Source organism: Paroedura picta, chromosome 9, assembly GCF_049243985.1.
Source record: "Paroedura picta isolate Pp20150507F chromosome 9, Ppicta_v3.0, whole genome shotgun sequence".
Lineage (NCBI taxonomy): Eukaryota > Metazoa > Chordata > Lepidosauria > Squamata > Gekkonidae > Paroedura > Paroedura picta.
Window position 1 is genome coordinate 35,078,576 of NC_135377.1, and position 25,104 is coordinate 35,103,679.

Genomic DNA, 25,104 nt, shown 5'->3' on the forward strand with positions numbered 1-25,104 from the left:
TGGAATGGCTCCAGCACAGCCATTTAAAGTTAAACCTTGGAAAGACAGAGGTCCTGTGGTTGGATAGGAAAGGGTCAAATGAGGAAGTGTGCCTCCCCTGCCTTGAGGGATTGCAATTAACAACTTCATAAGGCATCAGGAATGTGGGGGTAATCTTTGATGCCTCCTTAACAATGGAGGCACAGTTCACTAGGGCAGCTTACCAAGCATTCTTCCATCTTCACAAGGAGAAGCTACTAGCACCCTACCTGACCCAGGAAAACCTAGCCACAGAGATTCATGCAATGGTCACATATAGATTACTGTAACTCACCCTACATGGGAGCTGGTACAAAATGCAGTTGCACACTGAAGGATACATAGTTGATAAGTTCTCCAGCATCTGCATTGGTTGCCATTTGAATTCTGGATAAAAATCAAGATGTTGGCTCTAACCTTTAAAGCCTTATGCATTGTAGGCCCTGTGCATTTAAGGGATATACCCCCAGATTAACTCTAAGATCTACAACAGCCAATATATTGGTGGCCCCTGGCCCTAAATAACTGCAACTGCCCTCAACTAGGGCTAGAGACATAGGCACTGAGGGAACTATCAAAGTTTGGCAGGGGCTGTAAAACAGCACAATTCCACCAGACATATGGGTGAGGCCAGGATGCCCAGATGAACTGCATGCCTGGCCACCTTTTAGTTAAAAAACCAAAAAAATCACTGAACTCTAATCTTAAAACATTAAAAAACACAAAGAGACAGGCAATGTGCAGGTTGTATAGAAGAACGCCAGCCGTAATGTAGCAGAGATATCCGTTTTTAGCCAATGCATAAAAAATCTGAAGATGTTTGTTAGAATTACTCAGCTACATAGACACAAATGCAATGGTGCTGTTAATTCTTCCAATTCAGGATTTTCTCCCAGATTTTTTTGCTATGTTAAAGATTAAACTTTCCCTTCCCAATAAATGATTCTGATTTTTAAGATGACATATCCAGGGGTAGGTGAGGAAGAACTCTGTATAATTTCAAAACAGATAATGGGGGAATGCCATATGGGATTAATAAGAGGAAACTCATACAAATGTGATGAGATCAGGAGGTCATTTTAGGAATCTAAATGTCAAAATTTGGTGAATAGGGACTTATTTATACCCTTACTTTTCTCTCAACATGGACCCAACATTTTTCTCCTCTCGTCCATTCTACCCTTGCCTATGTGTGAGGTTAAATTGTGTCAATCATACACTCTTAGCCTAAGGTCACCCAATGAGGTATGCATAGGGTAGTTAAGATAAGTAGGCACTTTAGATACCACATCCAACATAGTATATATAACAAAGAACATACTATGCATGATATCATTTGGCCATCCCAAAAGCAAGATCTATATTATTTTTGTTTCCACATTTTACAAGCGCTTGGACTGTTGAACTTCGGTGGTACTTTAAATATTTACAAGCTGTGAGATACAGAAAATACCGATCAATGGATAGTGACATGCATGAGGTCACATACATCATTAAATTCAACTGATACTATTGTTACTGTTTACTATTGTTGCTGTTTATTATTATTTATTTCATTTATTTTCCCCCTCTCTCCAAGGACTCAGGATGGTTGACAAAGATAAAATTTCACATGTAAAATAGATACAAAAATAAGTTAAATAAGTTTAAAACAGTAAGTAAAATACTAAATTTGCCCACTCTCTCTGTTTGTAAGGAAGAGAGGACAAGGTAGACACATACAAAACTTTTGATTGAAGTATAGTTTGGAGGATTTCCGACAGGGAAATCAGGGAATTTCAGCTGTCATTTCAGGCCTCAACCATAGGTCAGATGGAACAGCTCTGTCTTGCAAGCACTGAGGAAGCGCTTAAGGCAGCGGTCCGCAAGCTTACGCTCGCCGCGGACCGCTGCGGCGTAGTTGGGGGAGAGGGCGGCCCGGGGGCCCGCGCACACACGGCACCCCAGCGCAAACACACGTGCACGGACTGCCGCGCACGGGCGTTTGCACCCGGCAGGGGCGCAACTGCGTGTGCGCGGCAGTCCGCGCAGGCGCATTTGCGCCGCCGCTATGCCGGCGGCCGCGGCTCCCCCTCCAGGCCGCAAGCAAATCGGCCACTAAAGCGGCCGATTAGCTTGCGGCTCGGCAAGCTTCTCTTCCCTCCCCTCCTGAAGCGAGAAGCTTGCTGGGCCATGAGCTAATCGGCCGCTTTGGCGGCCAATTTGCTCGCGGCCTGGCGAGCTGCTCGCTTGGGAGGGGCGAGAAGAAGGAGCCGCGGCCCGCAGGTTAGGGACCACTGGCTTAAGGTCCTATAGGGCTTTGATCTCATTTAGCAGAGCATTCCACCAGGCCAGGGCCAGGACTAAAAAAGCTCTCACCCTGGTGGAGGCAAATTTAATCTCTTTCAGGCCGGAGAACCTGAACAAATTTTGCTCACTAGATCTTAAGGCTCGGGGGGGGGGGGGGCAATGGACATGTTGTTTCAACTTAGATTTAAAAAAATATGGGGCAAAATACTTGATGGTTGGCTTTCACAATTGCCATTTTGTTCTTTTCCATGAATATTGGTAGGGACCCCAGATACTCCTATGCTGAACTTGTTTTACAACACTGCAGAAGACAGTTTTATTAACAAACTGAATCTTGCACTGGTGGTGAGAACTGGAGCTGCTATTACTACTTTACAGGTAGAATAAAATTTAAAAAAAACCCTGTAATTCTTATGATTTGATTCACAGTCACCAATCAGGTTCTATTAATTCTCAAGGACTCAAATGGAAACCAGTTAAATAAACAAACAAATAAGAAAAAGGTAGAGATTTAATTATCTATTTGGTACATATCTAGTTGCAGGAAACATTGATTTGCTTTATAAATGATGGCTAATAACAGTGAGAGTTCAGCACTAACTCCATAATTTAGAAACATTAAAAATAACCTTGAAAGCCTATGAGACAGCATAAAAGACAGCATTAAAAAGATATGAGATGCTTCATGAGCCCCCAAGAACACGGTATCTACTTCAGAGAAAGCCCTGTTCTAGCCATCCACACCAGCATCCATTTTTGATGGGATTCAGCTATAGCTGGCCCACTACTAGCCTTTCCAATATCCCACCCAAAACAAGCTATACATCATTTTATTATTAACAGTACGGTTAAAGGTCAACCATGACTGTAGACTCAAACTAAATCCAAAGATCTTGCTCTGGCATTCTAACAGTTATTATGTCTGTACTATCAACATTATGAGGTTATAGCGAAATGATACTTTACCTCAGTATGTCTACCTCAGTAGACACAAGCATTAGACACATTAAACACAAGCATGAAACCTCCAAGCCACCTCTTAGCTGTTCTTGTCAAGGTAACTACATGTCTTGAGGTCAGGAGAGAAGAATGCAACCTTCGTGCCCAGCTTCATTTTTAAAGATGTATACTTTCATACTATTAATAATGAATGAATGTCATTGTCAGTACAGTATTAGAAAAATCTAGCAGTTTTAAAAACATACAATAATATACCCCCAGAGGATGAACGCTAAGATCTACAAGAACTGGACATTTTGGGAGGGGGATGGGTCATATCACCCAATAAATGTTTAACAAAATTTTATATATAGCAAATAATTAACTGCCACCAATCATTGTCCATGGGGTCACGATGGGTCGGACACGACTTCGCACCTAACAACAACAACAACATGCTGGGTAGGTATAATTTTTTTCTGAGTCTTTTTTTTGAAAGGGGGTCTAGAAAAAACTGGATCCCAGTACTGGTAAAGTATACTACCACTGTTGGAATCCAGGATTTTGGGAAGCCAAAATATACTGGAAAATACTGATAAAGTATTTGGGTATATTTTCAGTTTGGGTAAACCAGAATGCACACCCCAATGCTGAGTGGTCACACAGTATGATGCATTTGTGCTTATATCATCCTGGGGTCTCTTAAAGCCAAGAATATTTCAAGGATCCTTCCCAAGTAGTTTGCTAGTATCTAGAAATATGAAGACTGGAGTAAAGTGGGTGGGGGTTCAAAATGACACCAGAGTCTTTTCTCAAGTTTCTCTCCCAGAACATTGTTCAAGACCAGAGTCTAGTCACTCAAGATCAATAGTACAAAGTTGTTTTTTTTATGTAAGAGAAACTACAGTATTAGAAAATTTTAATTAATATGTATACTGTGGGCATATTCAACACTCAAATCCAAGATGCATTTCTGTATCTAGAGGTTATTCCCATGTTTATGAGATAGGCGGGCTCTTACTTGTGGTGACCTTTAAAATTAAAATATATGCCACCAAAATCAGTATGACAGGGCCGGTAGGAGTCTGTGGTTTACAGCAGGAGCAGAGAATCAGCAAAAAATCTCACACACACCCTATTCATGGCATCCTCTGTGGGATTAAACCTTTTGATTAAGAGCTTAAGCAAACTGAAATTATGTACCAGGACATTCAAGAGAACCTCTTCTTTTTATGGAGCATCCCCGAGGTCTCGTAGTAACTTCACAGCTGGAGCTGTATTAAATCACAACTGAAAAACCTGCAGTATCCATGTAATGAAGCTAAACTTTGAAATGCTTGCAAGTTGAAGTTTGCTGTAATAAATTCTCTAAATGAAGTCTACTTTGGCCTAAGTCTACAGTCATCTAGGATCAAGAGAACACTGAAGCTAAAGCCAGTATGGGTGATGAGAGTAAAACCACCACTGCCTGCTTCTTCATTTGGGTTAGGCAGAATGGCACAACAAAATTAGATGCCTGACACAAGTGTGAATTTCATTTTAAATGCCGGCTTAGTTTTGGATATAATGTTAATGTGGTTAAACTGACTGCTGAGACAAATAAGGTACCTTAAGGCTTCAGTGACTAGATAAAGTAGATAAGGTAGAAAAAACAGCTGAGTCGTTAACAGCAAGATTTTATTGTTTAGCACTAATGTTTAGCTCAAGTTATACTCCATCTGAATAGCTCAGAGGCAGTGTCTTGTGCTGCTTCCAGATCCAGCACCACTTCCACAAACCCAGTAGCAACCATGACCGTTTGCTGTCTTTCACCACCTTTGATCAATATATCAGCTGTGGCTACTGCTACAGAAGGATGCCCTATTTTCTGTGAACCAAGCTCTGCTACTGTAATGTATTCTACACAGGGGCTGACCTTGAATAGCATTCAAAAGTTGTTTCAGAACAAGACTGCCAATTCATTGACAAGTGACAGTAAATCACATTTGTAAGTGCTGTACTATCTCCCATTTCAAGGTTTAAAAAGCCATAATCCCTGTTACTTCAAGGATTGTGGTTTCTGATATGGACCCCCTCCCCCCCCGTACACATAAACCTCTCTCTTAAAGAACAAAGCAACAGTGGCACACCTAATATGGAATACTTAATTGAGCAATAGCCTAGCTCTTAGGAAAGTACAAGTGGGGCCCTCCAATATTCACCTGGGGGGGGGATCCCATCTCCTCCCCACACTTTCTCATAGTGCCCAATGTGGAACTAAGCTCCCCCACAGCTTCTGGGCTCACCTCCCCTCTACTCTCAACATCTGGCTGGAGCTGCTCTGGGTGGGCTCCCTAAGGCTTTACTCACACACACACACACAGAGTGGGCCCACCTCCCAGTAGCATTGTTTGCCACTCTAAGCCCCAAGTGGCTCCCGGTGCCCACTGCCTTCCCAACCCTCCCTTGCCAGCTCACCCAGAGCAGCTCTGGGCTGGCCAACTCACCTTCCCTCCCCTCTCTCACCAGCGTGTCCAAAGCTGTCCCAAGTTGACCCACCAAAGCTTGTAGGGGCTTGTCTGATGCAGCCCCAGGCAGGCAGAGACTGGTGGCAGCTGCTAAGTTACACTGCTAGCACAGGCTTCACTGTGGAATAAATAGTATATAAACATATATATTCTGTTGTTTATAACTTTTGCAAGTATCAAAACTACTTCAGAAATAAAAGAAGCCAGACAAGGGCATACCTAACAGACAACTGAAGTATCCTTCAGAGCAGGGACAAGCAGAATGTCAGGCTTACTGGTCACTGTCTCAGGAAAAAGAAGAAGACATGGCCAAGAAAGCAGTGCTCTCTCTCTTGCATGAACATTCACTGTCTCTCTAGGTTTAATAAAGTGCAGTGGTAAAGAGGTTTCTGCACATAAGTTATTATATTTTAGTTTGGATAGTTAATATATGAGGACAAACATTTTAACAGTTCTAAAGGTTTAAAAAAATTATCACAAAATCTTTGGTAAGATGTGGGTAGCAAATCAATATTCTCTAAATGTTGCAACCTGGAAATCAAAACTGTGAAATCACAAGATGTGTTGATCCAGCTAGTGCCAACATACAGGCAGTTCCAGATTTCAGTTTATCTCACACTTCTTTTGATGCTGCTGCTTTCTTAAATTGTCCACAACCTTCAGGTATATCTTTGAACACGGAGCAAGGAAGCAACTTTTAAAGACAAAGGCCATGGTGTATCTCTCTCTCTACACACATTTTTGGCATAATAACAGAACACAGAACTTTTAAAACAGTTTCCTTTTCTTGACATCCAGAATTTGCATTGACACATCTCCACTTTTCTGTTGCAACAATGAGGGCTACAAGATACATTGCTAAACTAGCCAATCTAAACCAATGCAATCCGACTCACTAGATGACTCTGGGCCAATCACAATATCTAAGCATTGTTGAGAATATAATACATAAACCAAGAAGATAAGTGTTATCACTGGCTTCAGCTGCCAAGCTACTATTTTGCAACTGTTAGCTCCCATGACATCTAAAAAAGTAGCTTTCAAAAACCTAAAGTCTGCTTAATCCTATTTTACAGAGGTAACTAGTAAATTAACATATGATATACATATAGATAATATCATATGTCATACCTGATGTATGAAAGCCAAACTTTGACAGGTAGGGCAGGCTTCTTTCTTGGTGATCTGAAATTACTCAATTGAGGGACCATTTTAATTAAGAATTTAAATCAAGATTTCCATGAGCAGGATCTGAAGGTTGCTTCTGCACTGAAGATATCTATCCCCCCACCCTCCCACACACGTAGAGAGGCCCTCACAAAAATAGATAACACTGCAAAGGTGAGATTAGTGAGATAACTAGTAGCCTTCAGGCACAACAGTCTCATTTGAATATATACCCAAGATCTGTATATCATCATATCCTTATCCATAGTGCTGTATATATTTGTGAAACTCCCAGGGGGTGGAGCATGTCCAGCCCCCGGAGAGTGTTTGATCGCAGATCTGGCCCAATCAGGGTGTGGTTGACCCCTCAAAGTGCAGCCCTCAATCCAGCCAGCAGCGGTGTGCAGTGGGACGCACCAGCAGTGGCAAGAAAGCGTTAGTGACGTCAATGCCGCCGCTGAGGCCGCTGCCCCACTGGCCATGAGCACCCCGTGCGGCAGGCCACGGAGAGGTGCCCATGCCAAGTATTCCACGCTGGTGCCAGCGGCCCAGAACCACCACTGCCGCAGCACTCCCAGCCCCCAGGCCGAAGTCTGACCCTCGCCATCTTGCTGCACACTCAATGCACCACCCTGCTTTGCCCATCATTTCCTCACAACACTGGTGGCCACCAGTGATCCCGAGCCCGCCTGCCCCCCCACCTTCCCCACACCAGTTAAGCGTCACAAACAGAAGGCCCATCCCAGCCTCCCGGACCAACTCTCCCCGCCTGCCCACTACCTCCAACCCCCAAGCCCGCGCCCACTGCATTTGCCCATGCAGTAGGCTTTTGGACCAGTATTGGCATAAAGTTGTCTTGTCTTGAGTACCATTTTTGTAGTCATAATGTTTACATGTTTAACTGAAATGAGTCTGTTCACCACCTCAGATCTTCTCAAGGCCTTCTTCTTGTTCAGCTCTTCAGGTTGTCTGTTCAGTTACAGCATGGCTATGCTCTTTTCAGGTGGCTGCTCTAGTATTACAGAAAGCCCTTTGCAAAGAGATGCATAAAGGCTCTATGTTAGCCTCCTTTCGTCTTTCCCTATATTTCCTTCAGGGCTGTTTTTTTTAAGTGGGCATGTTTTAATTAATTTTATGGAAATATTTTTGAGAGAGAAATTGTATAGTTGAGTTTTTCTTATTTTGACTGTTACTTGAGAGCCAAGAGGTTTTTGTAAGTTGCCTTGCATGGCTGAGATTGGTGAGAAAGGTGGCATTTAAATATTTCTATAATTATAGCCATACTCAGTGACAGTGTTGTGTACCTTCAGAGCAGTTGGGGATTACAAGTAAAGAACCACTATGTTAAATACTGTCTCTTTCCTTCCCATATGATCTGAATCCAAAGTACAACTGCACAAACTTCTTACTTGTTGTTGTTAGGTGCGAAGTTGTGTCCGATCCATCGCAACCCCATGGACAATGATCCTCCAGGCCTTCCTGTCCTCTACCATTCCCCGAAGTCCATTTTAGTTTGCACCGACTTCTAAACAATAGGGTGTGGCTATTAAATGTCTAGAACTTTGCAAAAACATAGTTTACTAGACAAAATATGAGATACAAAATAAGTCACTACTCTGGCAAGTCTCAAATATATGTAATTTTGAGAACTGACCAGCACTGAACTTCATAGAAGTTAGAATGCACCATGATCCATACTGGCTCCGTGAATGATCATAACGATCATATATACAAAACAGCATACCCAAAGTGTTAGTGTCCATGGTAGCATGCTAGTTCTTAAGCCCAACAGGAAGCCTACACAGTACATAAGTGTAATTTATAATGCATATATTCTCAGATGTCAGATACTTTCCCCCATGGTACTCCTTTGCACAGAAGATCATGAACCTCGAGTCTTAAGAAATTATAGAGTACAGGCTTTATTATATTTGTCTCAGAAGGAGAGCAGAGAACATTCCCTCTATGAAGGAATGGAAAGTGAAGGGAACAGAACGCCTGACTAAGAAGAAGGGAATTGGATAAGAAGAAGGATTGGATATAAAAAGGCAAGACGGGTCATAGGGAAAGAGGGAGGAGGTGGAAGGGAAAGAGGGAGGAGGAGGGTGGTAAGGAGAAAAAAAGATCCTGCCCAGAAGGGAAGGGAAGGGAGGAAAGCCACTATCCAAACACCAGCCTCGGCTTATATGTGAGTCAATAAGGTTTTCCAGCATTTTTTGGTGAAATTAAGTGCCTCGGCTTATATGCGGGTCGGCTTATATGCGAGTATGTACAGTAAATAAATAAAGCTTTGTGATATACAGATCAAGTCCTGTTCCTTTAAAGCTGTAATATCTCTACTACAAATTTGCACAGCACAAAAAGGACTACTGTATTCAATTACATGCTTAATTTTGGTTTTAAATTTAGAATAGCTTTGCTAATCTACTACAGTATCATTTATTGTTTATCACCATAACTGATAATATACAAAATAAAGGCTATTGTCACTCCATTTATACTTCTTTTCCACCAGTTCCAGTCTTCCACATATTGTGCTTTCAATTCCCATCAACTTCTTGCAATCCATTTACAAAGTGTTAAAATACTTCATATAAGTATTAGGTTTTATTGCTAGCAAGTAAGATTCATAGGCTTGAACAGCAGTTCACACATTCAAATAATGATTTCAGGCTGCATGCCAATTCAAATACAACACTTCTACATTGACCACAAGACTATTAGGAATTTAAAACATTGTCAGAGATTTGTATAATTTTATAATGTATATACTACCCTTTCTACAAATCCATCTAGCTTGAAAATGGGCTAACCCTTCCAGTTATCTGCAGTCCTTCTTTTCTTAGACATAGTTCATATTGTTGAGTAGCTGTATATAAATATATGCGATCAAATTCCACTACAACTTTTGAGATAATTTCTGTATGAAAAAGAGTAGCCAAGTTAACATTTTATCTCTGAAGATTGCTAAACACATGCTAGTCACCAAGACATTTCAGTCATCAAGTACCATAATAAACATGCATGCATTGACAAGCCTCCCAAGCTTTCAACCTACACTAACAGCTGTTAACTAGTAACTCCAGTCTGACTGGGCTTAGTGCTTAAGCTAACAATTGTCTCTTCTAAGCTACAATTATTTTTTACTAATTCTAATGGTTCAAACCATGTTCAAACCTACCTTATGGTCCTAGTCCACTAGACCCGTAGTCCCCAACCCCCAGTTCGTGAACCAGTACTGGTCCGTGCATCAGTCGGAACCGGGCCACGGCTCCTCCTCGTCCTCTTCCCTGGCTGCTGTCTCGGGGGCTGCTCCGCCACTCTGCCGCCAGCTCACCTTTGGTGCTCTCTGGCGGCCGCCATGGCTGGGGGCCCCCCTTGGCGTGGCATTACGCAGCTGCTGCTGGCAGCGCCCCCCAGAGGGTGTCAGGAAGTCAGAGGCACTGGTGGGAAAGTAAGCGGAGCAGGGGCTCAGGCGGCGGTGGTGACATCCCTCGGCAAAAGACTACCCCCCCCCCAGGCCTCAGTAAAATTGTCAAGCGTTGACCAGTCCCCATTGATAAAAAGGTTGGGGACCACCGCACTAGATCACCAATATACAGTGGAGTGTTTCCTGCCACCCACAGACTTTGTTGGAACAGCATGGAATGTTGTTCCTTGTGGTTCGCAGACCTTCAGGAACAGCAATGGGACAAAGTGGAGGTCAGCACCAGAGAAGAGAAATTGCTAGAGATCACTATCCCCTCTTCTGAAAAGCTTTTAGAACTGCTTGGTTTAATAAACCCAGCACACCAGGAAAAATTTGCAATATATGTTTAGAATGTACTTTTAGAAAAATAGTCTAAACTTTTGAACACTATTGTAAACTTCAAACAAAAAGGATTGTATATTTCCTTGACTACAAAGTATGTTTAGAAAAATATCTTCAGTCTTAACTATACCTTGCATAGCTTACCTTGACATTCCAAGGGTGTGTGTGTGTGTGTGAAATGGTAATGCACTAGATCTAGAAAAGAACCAGCAGAAGGTTCTTGCCAGACTCACCTGCCAAAATCACCTTGCTTTTGCTAAGATATCCAAAGGCTGATGCTAACAGCTATGATACTACAAAGATAAAATGCTACTATTTTGGAAGCTGTAGAAGAAAAATATGTTTCCATATATACTTTGGGAGGATTACATGAAAAATATTCATATAACACATTTTAAGAAGCACTTTGTTATTCAAAAGAGAAAATATTTCAATCTTTTTTCTTCAGAACTCTTCAAAAATTTCCATTAGAATGCAGAAAATAAATGTTTGTCTTCCTTTAATGTTTGTTTTCTCCCCTGCATATCTTGGCATGGTACTGCCAAAATTGTAATGCCTCCATTCTGTTAGCATTACTCCTCAACATTCTAGTTAATACCTGAGCAGACTGGCTTTGTCAGTTGTGGAACAGTCTGTCAGGCCTGAACACTCCCTAGAAGCTAAAATGACCAAACTTGAGGCTATTACACTTTGGTCACATTATGAGAAGACAAGATTCATTGGAAAAGACTAGGAAAAGTTGAATGCAGCAGGAAAAAGAGGAAGACCTAATATGAGATGAACTGACTGAATCAAGGATGCCATGACTGTTTGCAAGGTCTGAGTAAGGCTGGTAATGAACAAGGCAAATCCCCTTCCCAATACCAAAAAAATGTACACTGACTAGCAAATATCATCATGCACACTGACAAGTTGCACATATATCTGCTTGCCTCTTATATGTGCAATGCTTATCAGACTCAGCCTCACTTCCTCATTTGACTTATTACCTAGTAAATCAACACTTGCACCATGAGGTACAACATTTTCCACAGAATTAATCAAGACATTGGAGCATTCAGTAGGCAAGTCTATAAATGGCATTAAAACTCTTGAAATAAATTTACCTAAGATAGTCATACCTAATTTGACAGATTTTAATGTTAATAGTCAATTGCTATTACTCTAGAGCACTATTCCCTACTCTAGAGAACTATGATTAATAAAAGAGTTCAGATACCACTGGAAGCTGGCAGTTTAATTCAAAATCTAATATCAGTCAAGATATCCTGACCTGGATAATCAGGCTAGCCTGATCTCGTTCTATCTCAAAAGCTAAGCAAGGTCAACCTTGGCTACTATTTGGATGGGCGATCTCCAAAGAATACCAGGGGTATGACGTGGAGGCAGGCAAATGCAAACCACTTCTGAACATCGTTTGCCATTAAAACTCTGCAGGGTTGCCATGTCAGCTGTGACTTTCTATCACCACCCCTATCAGCCAAGATCAGGACATCTCAGGAGCAACTTCAGTTTTCATAACAGAAGATATGACATTACTCCTTGGGGTGGGGGGTGGATTCTAACAGCATAAACAGAGCAGAATAAGTTTGATAAATATTAATTAAAAAAACAACTGTGCACACATCACATGCCTAGCTACCTTCTAAATTACTGAGTCTATCATATTCTTGACACATGCACATGGCAATCAGTAATCTGGTTATTATGCTCACATGCACTCCTTTTTTGAAGGGACAGGATTATGTACACACAGTGTATGTATACCCTCTTTATTTTTACTTTTTTGTTTTTGGTCATACAAGAAGAAGGAGGAGGAGGAGAGTTGGTTCTTATATGCCGCTTTTCCCTACCCGAAGGAGGCTCAACGCGGCTTACAGTCGCCTTCCCTTTCCTCTCCCCACAACAGACACCCTGTGAGGTGGGTGAGGCTGAGAGAGCACTGATATCAATGCTTGGTCTGAACAGTTTTATCAGTGCTGTGGCGAACCCTTTTATACATTTGCCCTAATATTGAGTCCCATGGGAATATTTTACTGAAAATCATACCAAGGTACTAAGCTAAAGATTAGGTACTGCAATCCACAGGTGCGAAGACTGCATCTTTCCCATGCTTCCCTTCCACTAGCAGTCCTCTCCTGCACATGTGGTCCAACCAACCACTGAGGTTGGAAGGGCTAAAATCATCCTCTCCTCTTTTACTAGCCAAGCTGCACTGACGGAAAAGACAGAAAGGGCAATTTCATCCCCTTTCCTCCTCACTTCTGTAGCCTCCCAACCTACATAGCTATTAGATCATAGAATCTCAGAAATAAAACCTTCCCTAAGTGGGGAAAAAACCTGACAGGAAGATGAAATCCTAGGGAAGATCCATCACCATCTTCCCCGTTTCTCCTTCCAAGGTATTTGCAACTAGTTGTCCATTTCCATTGGCACCTATAAGCCAGGCAACTGGAAAATAAACTGTTCAAAAACAGACAGGCCTACAGCATGTGTAACAATAACCACTTACCCTACATACATCATTGGAATGAAATGAGTGGCACCAAATGACATTTAACAGTTCTCACTTTAGATGGAGGCAAATCAAAATTATTTTATTTAATTAAAAACAACAACAGGGCCTAATCATACAATCATTTATGCACACAAGAGTTGGGCTGCATCAGGAGTCTACAAGGGTTGATGGTGCCCAAATCTAAGACGTCTTCCTGTCTTCCATCAGATACAGAGCATATGAACAAGCCCTAAGCAAAATGTGTTTTGGCCTTAAATGAACAACATGGAAACATAGAACCAGTCTATCAACTAGCTTGCCCTGCCAACTCTCTTCTTAGCATCTGTTCAAACTTTATCAAACTTTAAGGGAAAAAACTGCTTAGAACCAACATACAGCAGCACTGTAAAACTCTTTACAATTCTTTCAACAACACGCTGTCCAGTGAAAGGAGAAAAAATAATTAGTTTTTACTAAAAATATTAAGTCTGTAAAAAAAAGAGAGAGAGAGAGAGAAGGGGCAATAGATGATACAGAGATCCATTCCACCACTTTTTTTAACCATCTCTCAGATGGTTAAAATTTTACAAAGTGAAAACTTCTGAGCTTTTCTATAATGGACAAAAGGTTGTAGATTTGGAAAAGAAGGGTGACTTCTGAACAGTTTACCAAGCTCATAAAAGATATTTATAAAATTGCGATGGTACTTTATATTAGGTATAATATAAGTTTGGTATTAGGTATAATTAGGTATAATTTGAGTTTATAGGGAAACTCAAATTTTAAAGCCATGTTCAATCCTTTCCCCATTTTGACATAAAGCCTTGGAAATCAAACATAATCACTAATTTAACCCTAACTTTGCATCTGCAATCTGTGTCAAAATGGCACTCCAAATATAAGATTTCCTAGGAGAAAAGCACCTGCAAATAGTAGAGATTTCACTATAGGCCATTCCATTAGGTGATAAGTAGAGCAACCCACTGCAGACTGCCAATTAAAATTGGCAGCCATGTGGCACATTAGACAAAACTTTGTCACTCATGTGACATGAGAAGCAATAGTTCCCCTCCCCCCCAAAAAATCTAAACATATTAAGATTATCACCTGATTAAAGAATCATGTGAATGAAAGTGATGGAAGGAGGTAGGTCATGGATAATGTGGTGAGAGAAGGAGAATATTTGTGATGAAAAAAGTCAAAATAGGTAGTATCCAAGAGGAAAAAAACAGAGACAAGCAAGTGATCACGGGGCTGCCCCATGGCGAGACATTTGAAACTTGAAGGACATGCTTTTGGCACCAACCATCCCTCAAGGTACCATTAGCTATTTGGATCAGGAATCTGGACTTTGATGACTCCAAGGTCTGAACAACATCAGCTACTCAGTAGGGGGTGACGTGAAAAGGAGAGTCAAAAGTGTATCCTGTGTGCTTTCTACTTCAAGCCTCCCTTGCCAGCCAGATAAAGGTCTGGAGCTATCATAACCACAAGACTGCCTTGAAAGTGGAGACTGCTTCAGCCCTTGATCAATGTTTTTCAGACTCTTTCACCCACTGGAACAGGTGAACTCTCAAAGCCTTGAGGCTACCAGGAAAGGAAAGGAAGAGTCCATCCCTTGCCAACCATTCCTTAGGTTGTGAGCAGCTCCAAGCTCCGAGACTATCCTAAAAAGGGGGAAACATGTTGTCTTAAGCTGCCCGAGGATAGCTGCAAAGAAGACCATTCTCACTTTTGCTGTCAACCCTAGACAGCAAAATAACTATTCACAACTTAAGCAATTGTAGTTTTCCATCCTCAAACAACAAAACATCCATAGTTCCTCCAATTTCAGAAACTCAATACACCAGGGAAAATCCTGAACAACTACCAAAGAAGACAGCTTTAAGCTTGTCTTGACTTTGTCAGACCATGCCATGTCAGAATTCCAAATTCCACAGTCTCTAAAAGCTTGAGGACCTTTAAGATAAAGAAAACCCTTTCTCCCTCTCTCACAATATTGGAATTCTGGAATGGCAGATATTCCACAGAGGCTTACATTATGGAATTTGATGCCAGTGAATATAGTGATTGTCACTCTCAGAGATGGCTTTGATGTGTACATGAAGAAGAGGTCCATTAATGGCTATTAGCCCCTGATAACAAAAGGGAACCTGCACATCCAGAGGCAGTAAACCTCTGAATACCAGCAACAGGAAACATTAGGGGAAAGCTTTGGCATCTATGCTCTGTTTGTTGCTCCCCACCAGCTGGCTGGCACAGTGTTATAATCCAGCAGGGTACCTCTTATGTTCACTTGCATGTTCGCATGATAGTAATCCTGGATCCAGGGATCTACCACTTTCTTGAGGCTGTTCCAATTACCCATTTCATCTCATCACTTATTAGATTTGGAACTTAAGCCTTTAATGTAGCAATCCCATATGTACATCTCAAGACTCAGTAGCTGGTTACCACTGTCTTTGGCTATACTATGGATCTTGCCTGCCTCATTGTTACTCCCATTGCAGAGACCCCATCTTATCATACTGCCCACATTCAACATCTACTCAAGTACATATCCAAGTTTTTCAATCTTAGGCCTACCATGCTGAAGAGCTACTGGGCAGGCTCATCACTAGGAAAAAGTTGAGATCAGGTTTGCCTATACAGTTGCAAACACACACCCAAGGGGAGGGGGAGGGAAGGCAGACAGGTCATTGTACATTGCATTCCCAAGCTACCATCAAATGAGCATGTCTATTTGCTAATGACAGAGAAGCTCCAACTACTAGCAATCCTCCTCTTTAATTTAGGAACAATGAAAAGGCTACCTTACAACTATGGCTGAAGACAGGAAACATCACGACAATCTATGTAATCTATTCCTACAGTTAGCTCCATAATGAAACTAAGCAGAACCTAGTTTCCAACTTTAAAGGAAGAAATTTGGAAACAAATGACACCAATATGCAGCATGTTCACTTTAATGGGCAGAGCATATCCATTTTTAATCAATGGAAAGATGACCCGTTTGGAGGCATTTTCTTTGTATTGTAAAAACTAATCACTGGATAACCATACACTGTAGGGCCTTTATTTTTACTCACAGCTTGCATATGCATAGTTGCATTTGTACATCCATTCTATGTCTCACTACTATTTCCAGTTATGCCAAATACTGTATCAACTTTGATAGCTTTCTGACATATTTAATCACTCTTTGCTTCCTCGCCAACTAGCAGTAGCAATGTATCCCTCCATTTCTATCATGCTTTATCTCTGACCAAGGAGCTGCAAATATAGAAGTCTTCATACACACTGCAGTGTTTGCACCTGCAGAGAACAGGCTACTTTCTGTTCCAGACACAGAACTATGTTTATTTAGAGTATTTATTTCCCTCCTCTCTATACAAATGCCCAAAGAAACTCACACCAGAGATCAGTCAATCCATGTAGTTTCAAATATACTGGATCTTCATATTAATCACTGGGTGAGAACACTTGTCTTTATACATAGCAGCCTGCTGTTTTCATGCTACAGCTGGCCCATATATTGAAAACTGCCTCTGTAAACATATTAAACACTAGATCAGAATATATTTTTCAATAAGATTTCAACACTGTTTAAATACAGATTATTATCAAATCAGATCTCCAAAGGAACCAAAAAGCCATATGAATTTTCCACGATTCCTATATTTAAAAACAAACAAACAACTATCTGATGAGGAATTTGTACAGAAGTCTCTTAGACTTATCAAACCCCTTTTTAAACTACTCAATCTACAGCTTCCAGTTCCAAAATGGCACTGCAAAATTTACAAAGCACTTTCTTCCACGGACTTTACTGATAATATTGAAGACATTAAAAAGCATTAAAATAGAGTATATGTAAAATATATTTAAATAAAGACCATATAAACATGCAAACACACAAGAGCCGTGGAGCAGGACCATGAAATAAAAGCTGCTATAAATCAGCTCCTGAGTTTTGCCTAAATTATTCATTAAAACAATTTGGATTTTTGAAGCCCAGTTTACTTATAGACTGACCTACCTGCTTAAAAGATCTGTGATTATACTGATACCAAAGAAAGCCATTCACATATTTTAAAGTAGAAAGGCATTTAAGGATGAATTCTCTAGCAGCAACAAGCTACATTCCAGGAAAGTAGCTTATAATCATACGAAAATAACTTATGCAGTCTATGAAAAAGTATCTGTTATTAAGATTACAGCTGCTGTAACAAGTTCAATAGACCTTGCTACCCAAAAATGTGCTTAAGATAGGGCATCTTTTTACAACAATGAGGAAAGCAGCAGCCTCTTAACAAACATTATTTTTATAGACATTGATGACAAATTTTCTTTGACTCTAGGAGCCAGTCCAAAACTTTTAAGGACAAGTCTGATTGTTCAGCCAACATAGTTTCATATTTTAATGCTCTGGTTTTCTTATGATCATTATTATCACATAATCCAACCCTAAACTCTTCACAGTTTCCTGTAATTTTGTTAAAACTAAGACAAAAATACTGTAATATATAAAGGTAACCCTTTATATATAATAGAAAGGTAACCCTGGTTGTCAACTCTACAACAAAAAGCTAACCTCTAGCCCGAGCCTAATTTCTCCCCAATTCTTCATAATTTTATTAATTTCTTTTAAATCCTCTGTTTACTTACAATGTTTCATTTGAACACTGAGCCTGTAAAGAAAGCAAGTGGTTAAGCAACTAATTCTTACACCATCTTGCAAGTAAACAAGCAACAAGAACACTGAAAAGGTTATATGTGTGTGTGTGTGTACGTATACACACATGCACATGTATACATATAATTTAATTATAGCTAACTTTCTGCTCAATCTTAGCCAATTCCCCTCCTTATTCAAGCTACCTGATATTTCTCTAGGCAGGTCTCATGATCCCAGCCATAGCCCAGTGTTGGTCAAAGGGCATCTCCATCTTTCTTTTTTGCCAGTGAAAAAGCTAGTTGGTACCAACTCTTTGTACTTCAATGAAGAACTGTTGAAAGATGCTAAAATGAAATCACTGGTGAATTTTCTAGATGCCATGGCGACATGGGGCTTGTTGAACCACTTTCACCCTCTTACTGTCCACTTATGCTCAGCTTCACCATAAAGCCAATGTCAATGAGACCTCAAGATGACCCATAAAGTTATGCTGCTTGCTAGGCACTATGAAATGATTGTGACAGGCAGAAACTTTAGACCACACAATTTTTAGATGGGGTTTCCTACATTCATAATTACAACATTTTAAAAGATGGCAGTGTTGAAAGCTAAAACTAATCAGCTTGTGTACACTTACAAACTTTCTTAAGAGGTTTACAATACTTGTGTCTTTAGAATATGTATAAAATACTTAATTTAGAAAATGGATGTGTACAAATTAGTAATGCATTAGAGCATAAGTACCACTACTTTACATATTTATTGATCACTAAAGTAAGAGGGAGCATTCCTCTATGCAGCATAAAATGAAACAGAGGGTTTGATACGAGTTTCAGTGTTTTGGTTTGCAACTTGCTTGTGACAAAGCATGAAACAAAAGCAGGATTAAATTATTGTTATAAAATGGTGTAACACCCTTTCCTGTATGAAGACAGTGCAAAATCTAGATGTTTGATTACAATTTTAACATACTTACCAGGTAGTTCCAATGAACTTAGTGATATCACAAATGAACACAAAGGAGTATTGGGATGCTAGTTTAATGAGCTTAAAAAACATATTGCTCTGGCATTTCACTATGGTAGTTATATTTTTGTTTCAAGAGTGTTGTGAAGAATCAACACCAGAAAGCACACATAAGCAACTCTATTTTTAAACCAGGTTAGCAAATCATGCATCAGTTCTTTATGTGCTTCTGCCTTCTTTATGTGCAGAAAGCAAATTGGGCTTACTCACATGGCTCATGTACCAATTTGACTGAATAGAATGAGTAGCACATTTATAAAAATAATATTAATGAATAAAGACTCAAAAGTAGTACACACAATAGATTTTTCTCCCCACATTTCATCCTGAGATTATTCAAGTATAGTGGTTTAAAAGCTGGGCTGACATTGGGAACCAACTACGATGTGTACTCATTGCCAGCCTTTGCCCAACTAAAGGAGGCAGTCTTGACTGGAATATCAGGTGATCTGAGCCTTTCCAATGACCAGTATAACTGCAGGGGTAAGCCCCCACTACCCATTCCAACTCTGAGCTAGGAAGAAAGGGGGCTCAAAGGCTTGGAAAGCAGTTTCTCAGTGTTTTCAAAGCTTTTGTCCATGATCAGAGACAATCCCTACCATCCTCCACCAGAGGCTGTCAACTTGATTTTAAAAATGGGCAAGTAGTAGCAAGCACAATTATAAATCCCCGCTCAGATATGGGTTCACCTACATCAGGACTGATCAAATGTGGCTCCTGTTGGCTTATCAAATGGTATCTGTACAGTGATAACATTTCTTCGTAAGAAAAATATGTGAATCGTGACCCATAATGTACTGAAACACCTGCTTTTGCATTTTCCCAGTACACCTCAGCATTTTTGATCTGCAACTGTCACACACTTATGTTACATGAACCTGTGAAGCCCTTACTGCTATAGAGAGCTTGATGCTCACAAGAAAATTGTGTTGTGAGCCCTCTGGATCATTGTCAGGAGAATCAAATGACATTTGCAAGTACAGAAGTTGACAATATTCAACATAAACAAAAGCTAGTGTGAACTGAACAACAATGGATATGGTTGACATCAGTTAATCTGATCACAGCAGCACTTTTCCAGTTATTGCAAAAACAGGAATTGATGCCTTGCATCATGCAGCGCATATCGTATTTGATGCTGAAGGACAGTAACTTGTCAGCCATGACTAGTTCATAAAACAGGGCGGTCCCACACTTACAAAACAGTCATATTTGCCATGAGAACAGCAGTATTCCCCTTATAATATGAATAGGAACAGATGTGCATCCTTAAGACACCCACACATGGTGGGAATGGAAACTCCCAGATTCATGTTCTCAGATATTTCAGGATGTGTGTTTGTAAACTGCACCCACAACTATGATCTCCATGTAACACATGAAGCTGAAAAAATGAGGATATAAAGTTATCTATCCTGAAAACGTAAGTCTGAGAATGAGCAAGCATCTTAAACACATCCATTCTCCATTCGTCCTCCCCCCAAATCTCTAAAATGCCATAACGAAATTCTAGTCTGGACCACTTTCAATATTTCTTACACTGCTACAACTGGTATCAGACAAAGGAAAATATACACAACCATGGCCAGGGGTCCATTGATTTCTGCTAACTTTTATAGCCACTCATTTGTTGTGTCTACTATTGACCCCCTTCTTACACTTAAGGAGAGATGTGGGAGATCCTTCCCTCAGATATCAAACTGACCATTGAAGTGCTCAGTAAGAAGTATATTAATTATTATGTTATCATATTGTTTTTAAAATTCCGCCTGCATGTGCTGGAATGTCATACTCAACATGTAATGAAAAACCCAACCAAATCAATAATATGTAGTTATCATAATTCTTGCACCCATATTGGCCTGCTTTGCAGGTAGCAAGCAATAGTTCATGGGTCTCTACGCCTAATATCAACACAATAAATCACAATATAAAATAAAGGAATTTCTTCAATTAGTTTCCCTTTTCTGAAGAAAATAATGGGATATTGTATGACCTACTTCTAAGAAGCATCTACCATATTAAATGTCCAACACTGCACCACACCTAGAACATGCTCCAGTTCTCCTGTCAATCTGCTAAAATAAACTGTTATCCAGCATCCAATAGATGTTCCATGACTGCTTACAAGTAGAACATGTCATAAAAACATTTAAAAAATACTACAATAGTATTGGTAAGTGACTACATCCTTAAGATTAGATCCAACATAAATCCTTCCTAAAAATCAGCGTAAACAAACCATTGGTTTTAACTCAGTGCATATGAAAATATTTCTCAGACTTGTGCATGTCTTGTTTGACTGCAGCTATTCTAGTTCTGTGTGCTACAAAGCTCAATGTTTTTGAAAGGACAGCTCAATTAGATACTGTAGTTTATATATATGTTGTTACCCAATGTTAACATGGAACACCTAATCAACTTACATCAGTATTTTTTAAAATATGCTTCTCACACTTTAAAAAGTACTAAAATATTTCCAAATTTACAGTTTGAATGCACCTTTAAAAACAATGGCCAAACTTTTTTTCTTGTTAATACCATATTTCGATAGTGAGCCCGCATAAACTGATAGTTATGGACAGCGATATCGTAGACTACTATAAGCTCAAATTCAACAGTTAAAATTATTATGACACATCGAAGATTTTCCAGAGAAAGCTGGAGTTTCAAGGATTCTTTTAAACTCTTGGATTATTTCTACAGGATGTGTCCTATTTTAACGTTTTGCTAGTTTCCAAAACATTGTTCTCTTGTATTAAAATGGTATGTTAAAAATAAATTATATTCCAAATTACGAACAATATTACAGTTACTAAAAAGTAATTCTGTTTTTAAAAGGATATAAGTGACAATCACCTGTTTCAAACTTCAGGCAATGATTTTGCTCCCAAGAAAGTAGAACATACAGCACTTTAATACTTCTCGCCTTATTTAAACAGCGCAGTACTACTTGGGATACTGCCTGAAAGAGATAAAAGCTAGACTTTCCAAGCTCTTTCACCATCAGACTCTAGGTTCTATTTATCAGCATGTGTTTTTCATAAACTCATGCCACTTCCAAAATAAAAGATAGTTTAAAACTTTCATAAGAGTACTCAGGAACAAAGTTCTTCTCTCTGCAACACTCTACAGCAGAGTTGTGCGAGCGTGCTCTGTGCATCCAGCTACATTTAGCTTTCAGCCTTTTTATTATCATTGTCAATGAATGGGGCCCCAGTCAAATTAAGCTGCCATTTTAGGTTAAAGACTGAAGAGCCTCTGTTGTGCAACAGCAATACAGAAAACACTCCAACAACAGCCACAACATTCTAACTGGAAAAATATCCATTAAAAATACAGCTCACAATTGTGCTTTTTAACAAAAAAAAATTATATAATACTCACACATTACAGCAAACTAACTGGGTTTATAATTGGGATAAATCGGCTACCCATGCTGCTAGGGTCATAGTCACTAAGATTTTTGCCGCTGTTAGAAGGGACGATCTACGAGAAAACAGAAATTTTTTTGTTCAACTTTTATGCTTATTTTATTGTGTATTAGGCTAGATATATACAAGCACTTTTCCTTCAGAAATGGACTGAACTCCAAAACAGAAAACAATAAATTTCAATAGGTATATTTCCACACCAAAAAACAAAACAAAAACATATTCATTTAAAATGAATAGTTTTCACTGAAATCTACCAGTGCTAAGTTGCAGGAAAAGGTCACTGCAAAAAAGAATATCTAGACCTACTTGAAAAGCACATTCAGTACCATACCAAACAAAGACAAAGTAGAACGAGTTGCCTGGTGTATATAACAATCTCTAGTAATGAAAAGGAAACTCTCCGTGGATTGCTACTTTTCTTTTGTCCATTGTCCGTTTGAAAGTACTTTAAAACCAAGTCCTAAGCACCAGCCCAAAGTGATCTGGAGAAACTCATCCGATTTACTGTCAACGCAATAAATCCTGAGCTTAACACCGCCACCCTAAGGGCTGCCCCCCAGTCTGTCTGAGGGGGTCCCTCACATAAGGGTATCCCCTTATGTAATGCTATCGGGGGGGGGGGGGAATGAATGCAATATAATGATGGCTGCTCCTTCTCCCTGAGACTCGCCAACAGCCTTCACTCCCCACCCCCTCATGCCCCCCCCCCCAGCTTCACTTCTCCAGTGTCCGCTTCTATATTCTGCACCCACCCACCATAGCCCAGGCAGAAACAAAATCCCTGGCCAGCCTCATTTCCCTGTCTGAATCAATCCCAAATACATACACTCCCTGACCGCCTGGCCTCAAACCACCTTTTCCGCTCACCCTCAAAATGGCCTTGGTTTCGGGAAGGGAGGGGGGGAAACTACGTCCACTAGGGAGACTTCTCAGCGACCCGCTCCCGATCAGGGGGAGAGACACAGATAGAGAGAAGCGCGCAGGCGAAAGGCGGCGGGGAGGACGGACCGGGGGGGGGGGGGGGCGCTTGTACAAAAAGGGAAGCTGACTTGGTCCGCGGGGTTAAGTCTCTATTATGTTACTGCTGCTACCGCCGCCAGCCCAGTACGCGGAGGTAGCGTCTCTCTCCCCTCCACCACCTCCTCCTCCTCCTCCTCCACCACCCTTTCTTCTTGGGCTGTTGGGAAACAGTCGGGAGCACCCCTCCCCCCCTGCACACCCGGTCCCCTGCGTGTGACTCCCGTTTCACTCCCACCGCCAGCCTCCTCGCTCCTCTTCAGCGAAGACAAATAACCCCAGCGCAACCTCGTGCCTCTCTCTTTCTCTCGCCGCCCCCCCCCCAGCACACACCACTCATTTCCTCGGGTTCTTGCTCTCCTTGCCCCCACCCCACCACCCCAGCGGCTCCGGGTGTCCGCCCGCTGCCCCCGGGTCAGGCTCGCAAGGGCTCGGGTGGGGGCGGCCCCCGCACTTTGTTAGCGCTTGTTGTGCTGCCAGGGCCGGGAGCGCTCAGCGTGGCCAGCAGGGCGGAGGGAGAGCGCTCCCGGGAAGCCGCTCAGCCCAGCCCCCCCCCCCCCGCCAAACACACGCATCGCCCACCCCGCCGCCTCCTCCTTTCCGCCCCCCCCCCAGGACTTTCCCCCAACTTTTCTTCCATTTTAAGCACCCGACAAACTTGCGCTTGAGGAAAGGCGGCGGGAGGGGACGGTCAAGCCCCACGAGAGCCGCCAGACTTGCTCCGGCTCCCGCTCTCCGGTGGGTTCGCTCTCCCCCCCTCCCCCCAGCCATTTACATCCCGAGAAGCTCCTCGAAGGGGGGGGGGGGATGCACATGGGCTGAGCAAACAGCCCGGCGAGGCGCTTCAGGCGCACGCCCCGCGCTCGGCTCCTCTTCCCTGCCCCCAACCCGCCACCGACCTGCTGTGGGGCCCGGCCAAATGGGCAGCCGCTCCGTGCCCGGCGCGCCGCTGCCCTCTAGGCTGTGCTCGAGCTGACTCTTCAGGGCGCGGGTCACTCGCCGGGTCAGGACCGGCTCAGCAGCGTCCTCCGGCGTCGGAGGGAAGTGGCGTGGGGGTGGGGGCAGAAGGAGGCTCCGAAGACCGCGGGCGCCTCTTCCTCCCTCTCCCTCCCTCCCTCCCTCCCTCACAAACAAACAGAGGACACACACACACACACTCGCGCGCACGCACCGGGAGTTGGTTTCGGCCCGACGGTCAAAGCGAAGGCAGGCGGAGATCCCCAGAGCAGGGCCGGCGGAGGGAGGGAGGGGGGGTCACTGAGTGTCTCGGGGTCTCCGCCGGGTCCCGGCTCCGCTTCACTCCTTTGTGTAATTTCACTCGATTCAAGTTTAATCCGATAGTTCCCGAGCGCGTCCGCAGAAGCCGAGCGACACAACCAGCCAGCCAGGCGGCTGCCGCTGCTGCTACCGCCCCCTGCCTGTCCGCTCGCCCGCCCCCGTCGCTCGCTCGCTCGCTCGCTCCCTCCGCCCGCCACGAGGCGCGTCCCCGACACCCCTCCCTCTTGTGAGCGAGCGGCAGAGAGTGAGAGCGCGCGCCCGCAGGCCCCGCCCACAGGGTGCTACACGTCATTAACCCGTCTGGCATAATTTATGCAAGAATCCAGCCCTACTGAAAGGGCGAAGGGGGGAGGGGAGGAATGGGTCAGGTCACTAACCTTCCTCCCCTCCCACCGTCCCGCCAGGCGCAGCCTCCGCAGCCCACGAGGAAATTGCCCCCT

The 25,104-nt window shown here is 42.1% G+C and overlaps 1 protein-coding gene across 10 annotated transcripts in view; it reads right to left on the reverse strand.

Annotated features, from left to right (window-relative positions):
* Positions 1-24,815, reverse strand: part of CHD7 (chromodomain helicase DNA binding protein 7) — a 178,538-nt gene extending 153,723 nt beyond the window's left edge. For 4 of the 10 annotated variants that reach the window (XM_077352326.1, XM_077352327.1, XM_077352319.1 and 1 more), the window contains exons 1-2: positions 24,558-24,815; positions 22,320-22,421 (exon numbers count right to left, since the gene is read on the reverse strand). The gene's annotated coding sequence lies outside the window, so the exon portion shown is untranslated. Of the gene's footprint in view, positions 1-22,319; positions 22,422-24,035; positions 24,055-24,285; positions 24,452-24,557 lie in introns of those variants that run through there. The other 6 variants (XM_077352320.1, XM_077352323.1, XM_077352329.1 and 3 more) reach the window with 5 other exon arrangements.
* Positions 24,816-25,104: the final 289 nt, after the last annotated feature.